Source organism: Pectinophora gossypiella, chromosome 8 (genome assembly GCF_024362695.1).
Source record: "Pectinophora gossypiella chromosome 8, ilPecGoss1.1, whole genome shotgun sequence".
Taxonomy (NCBI): Eukaryota; Metazoa; Arthropoda; class Insecta; order Lepidoptera; family Gelechiidae; genus Pectinophora; species Pectinophora gossypiella.
Genome location: NC_065411.1, coordinates 11379731 through 11392594, shown reverse-complemented (window position 1 = coordinate 11392594; position 12864 = coordinate 11379731).

The following is a 12864-nucleotide window of genomic DNA, read 5'->3' as shown; positions in this document are numbered from 1 at the left end:
CTCAACACATACCTAAATGCCTACAAAGAGAAAATTAAATCGAAAAAAATCTGACTCGGACGGGACCTGAACCCGCAACTCTTGTCAAGCCGGAACGACCGGGTCGACCCGGGGGTATGTATCGTCAATAAGTCGACGCCGCGCCGCGCCGGCGTCATCTATATATAATATTGAGTACTAATATTACTTAGACCGATAAGTCTACAGTTACTCGTATATGTAGATTCCTACTTTTTTTAGCTTTGATGGGTTTGCTCTTGGCCCCAGACTTGCCCTAAGGCATTGACGAGGCCTAAGATGGGGCGAGCTCGCTCAGAAGGTGCCTGTTCAGTCTGGCCTTGAAAACACCCGGGTTATATGCATTTGGAAATACAGAAGACGGCAGAGAATTCCACTCCTTAGCAGTGCGCATAATGAAGGACGATGCGAAGGGCTTTGTGCGAATAGTTGGGACAAATTAACAACAACAACTTAAAATAAATGGCTTCAAAAATAGTAACATGTTGAATTGGTGACGTGGTTTATTTGCTTATAAAAGCACTAATTTCCTTCCTTTTGATATTTAAGTCTTAGTACTGACTCCGGCCCAGTAAACGAGTCTAGTTCACAATGGGAACAAGCTTGTCGCTAAACACTTGCCTCGTACTAGGCCAACACGTCACAAAGTACCTAGGTAGTATACATACCTATACTTATGTATTCCAGCGAGTAAGTATTTCAGTTCATAGGCTTTTAGTATTCAGCATCCGTAACACAACACACGCATGACGAGAAATTGCTACGTGATGTGGTAAAAAGCAATTTTCTGTATAATAGGTTAGAAAAGTTAATTATACGATACGATGCATTTGGACGGAGAAATAAAAAACATAATATTAAGTCGTACGCACTGAAGCAGCGTGAAGTAGGCATTATACCCACCTTCCGGTTGATTGAGTTTTGGTCCAAAGGGTAATAATGCTGTAGCTGTTTATAGTACCTATACCTTTATTGCAAAAGCTTTTCCCGCTGATGTTTTCAACGTATACAACCGTAACAGCGAAAGGGTTCAACGATGATTCTAAATTTTGCAGTAAAGAGTGCTGAGTGGCCGCATTTAAGATGATTTATTCCTTGATGTAAACGCGTGTTAAGACATTGCACTGAAATAAGGTCTTTATTAGTAGTCGAACTTTGCGGAAAACTGTAATTTATTTTCCTTAACAAGATACTATCTTGATTGCCCCTGTAAGACTCGTAAATGTTAATAAACAGCGTAATAGCTGAAATGTTTAGACTTTGCCGATTTTAAAATTTGCTAATGTTGGTAGCTATTCCGGAGGAAGTTTACGTATATACCTACTTACAAGAATTGTTTAAAACGGCTGGTTGTTGTTACACTACAATATAAAAATCTTCTTTATTGCCCAAGCCATTTGATTGCCATAATTACACAAAATATAACAATTACATGACAAAAGAAGTAAGTACCATCACCTTAGGGTGTAAGAAACTGTAATAAAAGGGCACCGCGATAAGATAATCTGCTTCTCCTTCTTCTCACACAAAACTACTGCTAATTTACAAATTGCTGTTATTACCACATTGAATAGCGACTTCATTTTATTCGCAATCGGCTGAATTTGTATTTTAATCAACCAAAGTAATGCTTAGAAAGATAAAGTTGCCAGCGGGGTAACAGTATTCTGTCGTGGTATCACTCTTTTTTATCATTTTTAAGGTTTGTTTGGTTTGGTTTGGTATATGTATATTATATTTGTAAGTATGTTATATATTTATTTGCATGTATTTATTGGTAAGTTGTACGTATAGTTTGTACCCGCAATCTTTCATTTTTTTACATTTTTCTTTTTATGGTTGTCTGGAAGAAATCGCTTTAAGCGATAAGGCCGCCATTTGCCATGTACTTAGTTAAGAGACTTTTTGTAATTATTTCTTTTTATTTTGGTGCAATAAAGTGTATTTGTATTGTATTGTATTGTTTGCACTTGATCTCAATCTTGTCTGAAGAAAAGCTACTATAAGTCGACAATGGAGCTGGCTCAGAGAAGATAAAAATGCATTTACTTTTTAGTAAAGAACACAAGTATTTACTGGGAGCAACACTACTACGAATATTTAGTAGAAATACACATTTTAATCTCGCTGAAGTATATGTAGCCACTAATTTGTTATACAAGCGCTCTAGATATAAAAAAGTAGGACAATACCACAGTATAGTCATACATAAATGAAACCTCATAACTCACTGACGGATATTATGCAAATGTTATAGCTGTAGTTCTACTTAGGTACTTCATATTTTGCAAATCGCATGTGTGACGCGCTTGTATAATATTATTACTATATCACGCGTCGTATCTGATTGCCAGGCAAACGCGTTATGCAGTTTGTTCCAATAAGTGGAAAACTTTGAAATGAACAATTCTCGTGTTTTGTATAAGCGTGTACAGAAACATGTTTATAACGCGTAGAACATGTAGCACTTATGAAGGAAAGTTACTGACTGGCATCCCGACAGCAATCTTTGTCGTCCTTTGTTAATTATATTTCAAGGAGATTATTTTACAGACGCCACTTTAATTAGACAGATTTAATTACAAACTACAGTTAACGTTGTTAAGACTGCCAAAATAAAGTAAAGCTTGTAATTTTGGATGTTATTCTGCTGTTCTTCATATGTACAATACACTTTTCTTATGTTAGTAAAACTAAAGCACAAGCAAACTAAAGAATATACCTACCCGGCCACCGAATATTGTGTGGAAACGTGCGTACAAACTCAAAGGTAATAAAACTACTTATAACCCTTCCTTTCGTCTTTGTCGTAGTGGGTGAAACGCCTCAATGTGCTTGAAATTTAAGACTATTATGAATGTTACCCCTAAACTTATGAGGTGGTTTGCAGATGCAGCTCGTTGCCAAGATTTTTGCGCACTAGTTGTTAACTGGAGAAAACCTATATGATTTGGGAACATTGAACGAAGAAAGAAAAAACAAGGACATTAGGCGGCTTCTTTGTTTGAAATTCAAAATTGAGGTCTAGTCCATAATCCACCATTCTGTCTGTCGTTCATTTACAAAGTTGAAAAACCTATCCACCTAGTCATTGTAAACCGCACCACAGCTAGATATTGCCTGTATAGTTACGGTCGTAGATATCTTAAAACATTCATCGTTTACTTATTTAAATGGATTAGTCTTAAAGCCAGGAAACGGAATAGTAGATCACACAATTTAGAGGAGTAGACGCGGACATAAATAATGGAATGGGTAGCGTACTAGAACTTAGACGGAGTCGGCAGTCAGCCACAATCTGTTTGCGCGTTCCATTCATGAAAATTTTATCAAGTTCTCAGCTCTCTTCAGAGCCTCACCCTAGACAACTTAGTCGGATTTAATATCCACTCTATTGTCGACCGTTTATATTCAATCGCTACGCTAAGACATCTACGTGTATGAATTCCATTATAATACTTCCCAGGCCTTAAAAATATATTTCTCGATAACCAAACGCTGCTTTCCGTAATCCCAGAATATACCACTGAATCCAATACCGTTTCGTAAACAAAATTGAGTTTCAAAGTTCAGAATTGCTTTAGTACTTACTTACTAAATTGTTCTCGTTACTGCTATTGTGAATGACTGTACAGTTTTGTGCGGAATGCTGGGAGTGTTGATGAAAACTCCCTGCTTTCGAATGTTTTAATTACATATCCGTCGTTGCGGTTATTCTATTTTGAGGTCTTTGTTTCATATATTCTGCATTAATTTTCGCCCGCATGGATAGATATTGTAAAGTAACAATTCTGAAATATAAAATACACATCAAAAACAATTAATACAATTTCAATATTGATACTGTCGTACATACAATAGGAAGAACAGTAGGTAAAGAGTGGATTGACATGCAGGTTGTGTTTGGATATCGATCGTGAAATCCGTAATTTCATTAAGTTCGCCACTCAGGCAAAAGGGTTGCGCGATGGGTTTCCGGAACGTACGTAACGTTATCGGTAAAATTTTTGACGGCAAGGTAAATTGTGATTTGATTCTCGGACACAACGATGTTATTTAGGTGTAAGCTTTTATTGTCCTAGACATCAATGCCCTGGGTTACTTCAGGAAAACATGGTGAAAATCCGCGATAAAAACGAATATAGCTACTAGGTTTTATAAAAAGTATTTTTTAATGATGTACATAACTTTTTCTTCAATATATTAGTAAACTTTTAAAGATACACACGTATTTTAAATACTATGCGCTTGATTATAAAATATGTTATCGTAAGTCAATAATAGATAAACGCAAGATTTAGCATGCTTGTGCATACAGTCACGAGTACTAATATGTATACACTTTGAAACCATGTCATATTAACTTTTTTGACAAATTAAACCATAAGTCTCATTAAATGTCAAATATGAGAGTGCGACAGGGTTCTAAAGTGGGTACATGATATTGCTCATGTCATGACCGTACATAACCACAGACCCGAAACGTGACTACTGCCCAAGAATACCGCGCTAAAGAATACTGGATTTGTAGCGTTTATTTTTCGGAATCTGTTTCACTCTGGTACGTTTTACGAAGGCTCAGTTTTTAGCTCGGGCTGCGCGCGAGACACTGTTGCTTTCACATTTTAGTATTTCTATAAACGTTTCATTCTTTGGGTGTTTTGGTGAGCACTGGGGGCAGAAAAATACAAAAATAGACCACCCTAGCTATGCCTATAGAGGTGACGGCAGTATAGCCTTGTCTATAATACAGTTACATCATAATAAGTACAATAAGTGCCTGTTTCTATCTATCATTTACATAATAAGTAACATTCTTTTGCCGTCATTTCTATAAGTTTTTACTTTGGTAATGATTTCCAGTTTTATACTAATGGATTATGCTAATCACAAAGCTTGTATCTGCTGCAGTATTAGGTAGCCTTAAATTAGTTCATTAATTCAGAATCACCGCAGCGGGTTATGCAAGCGGTGCGAGACGACGGGCCGTATTTTGGCAGTATACAGTATAGGTAAAGTTAATAGAAAGCGGGTGCTCCCCTCGCTTTGTTTTTTTTTTTCTAAACACGTTTTTATCTAGTTCAGGTTCGGCTTTTTTCTTTTTTCTTACTTTTTTATTTCGGTCAAGGAGATCCTATCAGAGAACACCTTTTTTTTAATACTCTTCTTCTTCTTCTTCTATCGTGTGGGTTGTGAGGTGGATTACCAACCCCATCAACCCTGGTGTCAGGGTTATTGTTGAGCCGCCATAGTCCCCTGACATAACTCATGTAACCGGGACCAACGGCTTAACGTGCCTTCCGAAGCACGGATCATCTACTTTTGGATAATCAGGTCAAGCGCAATCGCCTCTGTAAAAAACAGTACTGTCTAAGGGTTAAGTCACATACCTAAGAAAACACATTTCTCGGGAATGTGGGTTTCCTCACGCACGATGTTTTTCGAAGAGAACTACTACTAGTTCAAAATAATTGACTAATTCAAAACCTGGGACAGGGGATAAGATTTATGGTCTCACGTAACGGTTGCGTGTGCCTATGTAATTACGGTACGGTACCGAATAACGTGACTTCGGGATACGGCCTTGCCGAGCACTAATGAAACGCCTCTTTATTCGACTTGTTTCGGTGTATTCCTTCACTCTTCTTGTGCCGTTTTCGTATTCCGAACTTTCTCATTGCTAACAATATATCATGTTTGGAACTAGCCTCCGGCTAAGAAGTAAATGCCACTCGTAGTAATATTATTTATAAAATAAGGTAAAAATAATTTACCAAAATATAATATACATGTAGTAACCGAGGTAAATTCACAATGTCTAAGTCATTATATAAAAAAGTATTTAAATTTAAAAAGGAAAAATGGTTTCGTAACATTTTGCCAGCTGTTTAGTAGGTACTTACCTACTTAAATTATGGAAAAAACGTTCACCAGAGGCATATGAAAATATGCAACATCGAGCACTAAGTATTACTGACTATCGTCTACATTTTTCGAAGACAGCATTGCTGACACATTTACAGCTAAGATCGGGTACGTCAGCCATATAAGGGATGATCACGCAGCAAAGTTCTTAGTTTTATCCTATCCTTCCTTCCAGCCGTATTAGGCCATTGCGACAAGTCTCAGATCTGAAGCGCCTAATATGCGCTCTTAATTTAAACATGTAATACGGCATGAATGATTAAGTTCCATTATTAAAGTAGAATTTAAATCCTAAATGAATGAGTGCAACCCTTTCAGAGGCTATACGCTTGTCGAGGCAAAGAATTATATCCGAGCAACGAGTCAGAGCAGAATTTATTAAAACGGATTTTAAATCAAATTACCTACTCCGTTGAAATATTAAGAACGTTAAGTTCATACTTATTTTGCTGTTGCATTCGAAAAGTAAAGTGTTCTCTTTTGTAAAAAGTACTAACCACGGTTGATAATGTATTCACCAAACGTACCTAATAGATTCAATTACAGTAAAGCCTCGGTTTGACATCGGTAACCGAAAATTGATCTTTATTAAATAATTTTATAGGTATATACTTAGGGTTTTTTAAGTAACTTACAGACGGCATATGAATGGATGTAAAGGATATTCCCTAAATAATAATAGTAAGTCTGCGCATTGAAATTGAATAAAGCAGGACATTTTATCGGAGAATAGTTATTCCAGATTGCTCTTGTAATTGAAGTAAGTATTTGAAACTCGAAAACAACTCTATAATTTATATTGAACTGTTCTATTCCGTATGAATTATATTCCGAAATTCAAAATATAACGGATGTCATTTGATGAAAGTAATATTAAACTATGCAGAAAATGTATTAAGTATTTATACAAATATACTGTAGGTACATCCTAGATCATAAAACAATATAGTATAATAAAGTACGTAGGTAAGTATGAATACTTGCTATGCAGGAACGTTTCCTAGGTTCAATATAAGTATATGTATTGTATATGCATTGAGGTTTACGTGAATTCCAGTTATCTGAAGAATGAAATTGCTCTTTTGTTCCGCTATCTACGTATACTACAGCTAGGTATAGACAGACAAACATTCGACCCGCATAAACGGTTGCAAATGGGCCGTCGTATCTCGTATTCAACCCTCGACCGCTGGATTCCATCGCATCGTGGCGCGCTCGGCCAATGCCGCCAGCTATGCGACCGCTACGACTCTCTTAGTGGTCTATAGACCTTCGGGCCATACAGAGAGAAAGTAAAATCTCGAAATACTTAAATGAGTGAGTTGACAAACTGTGTAGGTAGTGTGTGGAATATTTAACATTCCGCCTACCTTCTGTCTCTGTTTTGGAAAGGATAGGTACTCAGATTTTTACTTGTGTTGTTAACTTACTGCCAAGCTGTTTACGTGAATAAGTATAAAATAATTTACCAGATAAAAGCCATGAATATGCATTTTATACGTTATACTATTACGTCACTATTAAAACAATGGCGGCGTTAGGACGTGATCGTAAATTTATACGTGATAGGTTCCACCTGGCATTCGGTCTGTGGACCTATCAATACGGACAGCGAGATTAATTTCACACTGAAACGTGGCACCGAACGAACGTGTTTACCTACACAATATACATCAGGTAATAACAAAAATGTTTGTTCTATTTACATTCAAGGTTTTAATTACAAAACTTATTTCACAGACCTATTTTTCCCGTCTGCGCGTAACTTTTGAATAAATTGGAGTTAGCCGATTATCACGCGGCGAGACGCCGCCGCCGCGACGAAGCAGATTTGTAGAGGCGAGTCACACAAAGTGAATTGAGGCCGCGCGGTTAGACTGTGGGTAAAGAAAATAGTTTTAAAAAAAAAACAACGCGTGTTATATGATGATGCGATAAAATGGTTTTCAAAAGCAGAAAAAACGAAAGTATCACTACTGGGGTGTTAAAAAGCCACATCAAAGCAATTCACCTAAAAAGCTATATTGCTATTTGACATTTGTTTGCATTGCGCACTTACTTTTATATGCGTAATTCTCAAATTGCAATGTGGCCTTTTTAAAACCCCTGAACATCAAAGCCGTATAATAAGCGCCGAATAACGAGTGTGATGTTGATGTTGACGATATATAAGCGAGGCTAAACCTAACCTAACCTTGTTAGTTTTTTTCATAAAAAACATTTCTGCATTGATGAAAAGCTGATTTCCAAACAGTTTTTACCATAACTGTACTATACAAAAAAAATCGCTCGACGTAGAGAGAAAATAAAGCGAACACGCCGTAGAAACATGCGACGTCAAGCCATTTTCCCTTCGCGGGTTGGAATGTCACACAAGCAGATACTTTTTAAAAAACCGGGCCTGTCAAATCTTCAGGTTAGGTAAGCGGACCCAGTCAAAAAGGGGATAATGCTAGGGAGGTGATGTTACTGTTAGGGTGCCTTTCCACCAGAGATGTGCTATGCTACGATGCTACGGATGCGTTTGATATCCACCAATCATACTTATTCATTGGTGCACATAGCATAGCACCGGTGGAAACGGATTCAACTAAGATATGTTTTTTATATGGAAGGATGTGTTGTATGGATGCGTGCTGTGAATCCCTACTTTAGCTATGTTCCGAGCAGAGTACCTACAGTATACTTTGCGGAGGCGCATCTTCGCAGCGTATCTTCCTCACACAGCTACATAGCTTAGTATTGGTGGAAAGGGTCACATAGTTTCGTAGCGCAGCTTATACATGGGTAATTCTTAAATAGATTTCAGAGAACCCAAAAAAAAATATATATATTTTTATGAGTTTTTATGATGCAAATCAAAAGTTTATGTCAAAAGCATATTTTAGATGCATATGGACAAGCTTAATACCCTCAGGAATATTAAAAAACAAGGGTAGAAAAACACGGTTGTGACATTTGTGCCTCGGTCGTGACATCACTAAACATGGCTGTGACACAATATGACATGGATGTGACTGTTTTGCATTTTTCATTGTAACTGTTGCTGTTATTTTTTTGTCATCTTAGTTTTTTGTCTCAATTGATTGGAGTGATTAGGCAGTAAGCAAACACTGAATTCCGTTCCGTCCGTTCTTTCATTGTGTATGCTTGAAAAAGTAGAATTTGGTGATACTTACTATTTTTATGCACTGTAATCTGCAATGTACCTAACTTGAATTGATCCAATAAACGTTTATTATTTATTTATTTAATTGGTTTAATCAAAAGTATTTATTTGGTAATCTTCTTTCTGATTATGAGATACTTAACTAAATCACAATAATTGAGATCGCGTCATAAAAAAGTAAAATCCTATATTTAAAAACTGTAATGCTCTCTTATCTGCAAATGATGTGGAAACAAAAACCTTTATACTTTCGCCTACCAGTAGGGGGTTCTTGCAAAACAGAAACAACGTCTTCAGGACCTTTTTTACTTATTGTACATTTGCCGCAGATGGCATTAACTACTTGGCCGGACAAATGGGGAGCGCTGAAGGCTCTCATCCGGTACAATGTTTTAGACAACAGGCCTGAGGGTGGCCAGGTGGGCGCGAACCTCGGCTCAGGGCGTCGTCTGAGAGGAAAAATATTTGAAAGAGTTAATCGACCCAAGCGGGTCGATAACAATAAGCGCTGTATTGAGGGAAGTCGTCCACCACGCCGGCGGGGTCAGTATCGGGGCCCTGAAGTGTTTGGTGTCGCGAGCTGATTGGCTGCCTCTATGGCTAGAGTACTTTTCAGTACCGTCCCTAAGCGGGATGTATTCGGAAGCCGCAACTACCAGGGGATTTGGGTGGTGTGAAGCAGAATCGAAAAAACGTTTTGAAGCTAAGTTGAGCCATTGGGCAATGGTTGGCAGACCTAGGTCAATGTGCAGATTTTCATTGCGAAGGAACCACGGAGCTCCCGTGGCTTTCCACATGAAACGATTTTGTATTACCTGTAGACGGTGGATTTGAGAGGGACTCGCGTGAGTGAAAACTACCCCTGCATAGGTCATGATCGGACGGAATTTCACCTTATTCCTAAAGGACAATTTACTACGCTTGTTAAGGAGACAATGAAGACGGCCCATTACAAATGCGCACGATTGCGTTTGATATGGGCCTTGAAAGTAAGACGTCTATCTAAGACTACGCCGAGATATTTGACTTACTCCTTCCAATCGGCTTGCCAAACATCTTGATGACTTTAAGTTGACGGCGTGACCGTGGCGTGTTATAATAGCTCTTTGAAAAGTACACCGCTACACTTTTCTCCGGGTTTACCTCGATTCTCCATTTGCGAAACCACTTGCCCAAGGCATTGGCCGCGCGTTGGAGAATTCCAGTCGTCATAACTCGACCACGGCACGAAGAATAGATGGCTGTATCATCCGCAAATGAAGCTAAAACCAAACTGCTCTGGTGGAATAAGACTATTGGATTCGGCGTAGTCCCGTAATCCAGCAAATATGAGCCGCTCATAAATCTGCCCCATGGTATTGAGGAGACTTATGGGGCGGTAACTCGAAGGTTCGTTTTTAGGTTTCCCAGGCTTTGGTATACCAATTACAATTGCTTCTTTGACTTCTTTGACGCAGTTGCTCATGGCAACGTTGAATATTGCCGTTAGTAAACAGATGAGGGGAGCACCGAAGTTTTTAAGGACACGATTCGTGATACCGTCTGAACCAGGGGCTTTTCGGGTTTGAAATTTTTTGATGATACCTAGTACCTTTTCCTCAGTGACCTGTGGAAGAGGAGGATCGGTGCAGAAGCCCTACGCTGAACTTCAGAGTTCACCGTCAAGCGGTGCCTACGATCGATAGGGAGAGTGCTGGGCGAGCATTGGGCTTCGCGACTGTCGGCAAGGCATTCGGCTTTTTCGTCATCGTCAAAAGCGGGGGGTTGGTTAGGCCTATTGAGAGGAGGAGTAGGAACAACCGTATCCTTTTGAAGAGACCTAGACAGCTGCCAGATGGCCTGGTGGTGGGGCTCAATGCCGCTCAAAAGATTATTCCACCAATTCTGTCGCTTGTCATTAATACGTTTTCTTACAGTATGCTGCAAGAGACGCAAATGACGGCGACATTCCTCGGTGCGATTGAAATCATATGCGCCACCCGGCTGCGTTTTTCTCATGGATGTCGGTAGGCAGTTTCCAGCGATGGTCTTCCATCTCCAGAACCTGTGCTGAACTTTCGTTCAAAACTGACCTCACGTGATCCGTGAGGGAGTTAATAGCTGTCGAGGCCTCCTCTAAGGAGGTTATTTCTACTGGGAACTTCAGGGCCAAGATCTGCAGAATCGTTGCTATTCCAGGTAAAGACCGTGTCTCCTGATATCACGCTATGATACTTCTTCTTAGTAAATTTAGTGTAGTAAGGGGGATCAGGGTTGTCGTTATTTATACTAACAATTTGACCAACAAATGTTTCTTCTTGAACTCAGTTAGTTTCGTTCCAATCCCGAAATCCACTTCCGTAACAATACCATACAACCGCCTAAAAACCCCTGCCTAGTGTGGCTATGAATAATTTCCTTCCAAATATCTTGGAAGAGGCCCTTGCCCTATACTAGGATCTATATGGACTAGTAAAGTAAGTACTCGTGTGTAAGCATATCAAACAATAATATAATTTATAAAAGCAACAAAACCCACAAAATTATTGAAATAAAAAAGAATGTCACGATCGTGCATTATATGTCACAACCATGTGTTTAAAAAGTCCACGGCTGTGTCATTTTTATCATTACATGGTCGTGACAATTTGAAACGTGTTCGATATAACCCAAAAGCTATCTACGATACTGTAAATCTTAAGTAATTATTTTAAACTACACTGTATGACGTGCATATTACTTTTCAAACAATGGTGTAACACTGATACTTAAGTTTAAAACTCTTACACGGCGTTGACGAGTTAAGGTTGTCCTTTTTTTAAAATGTAAAAGCAGATTGATTTTATACTGGTCTCAACGCTCTTAGCCATTTGCAATACTAACAAGATGATATTGTTGCCGTTCTAAAAAAACTTAGAAATGGTTGTCAATGTCATAGATTTATTTCTACCGAGTATTGCAATTTTAAAGTGTCGCACACGGTCGTGACACAAAAACTGCTCACAAAATGTATGTTGTTCAAAATCATAAATAGTGTGCATTATTTATATATTTTGTTAAACAGTCTTATAGAACAAAGGTTCGTCTTGCATAGTTGTTGTAATATATCGAAAAATAACATGCCACATCTTCAGAAAAAAACTTTTTATCTGCAATTCTGGCAATCTCACACGACACGTTCCGTGACATTTATGACTTCTAATTTTTTTAAATATAATATCTAATAATTTTATGGCAAAAATTATATCCGGACACGATACTAGAAGTAATTACCTAAGTAAAATAATTCAGGGGTCACCGATTTTCTTACAACTCACACAAAAAAACGTAAGAATAAGAATCACCCACATCTTCGCAGCATAGCTGCATAGCACATCTCTGGTGGAAAGGCACCATTAACCTCATTTGCTCTTATACGTCTAGTCATCTACGAGTAACGTTATAGGAGTGGGTATGGTATAGTTAAACCCGTCTGAATCTCAGGAATAAATATTTCGATCAATTTTTCGAATCCATCCACCGAGTTTTCAAGTAAAAATCAAAGTATGTAAGAGTCAACATACCAACGAAACAAAGTAGAAAATTACAAACGTCGACCGCATTTTAGTACCTAAAGGAAAATACCTACGTAGGCACTTTAGGTACTTATTCATTTTCTTGGCATAAAAAGTAAATTTGTGGCAGAGACAGTCAGGTAAAGAGTTGTTGGATTATTTTCCTTGTTGCATCTTTACGTAAATATGTGTTCGTTAACAGTATTTTTACACGAGCCC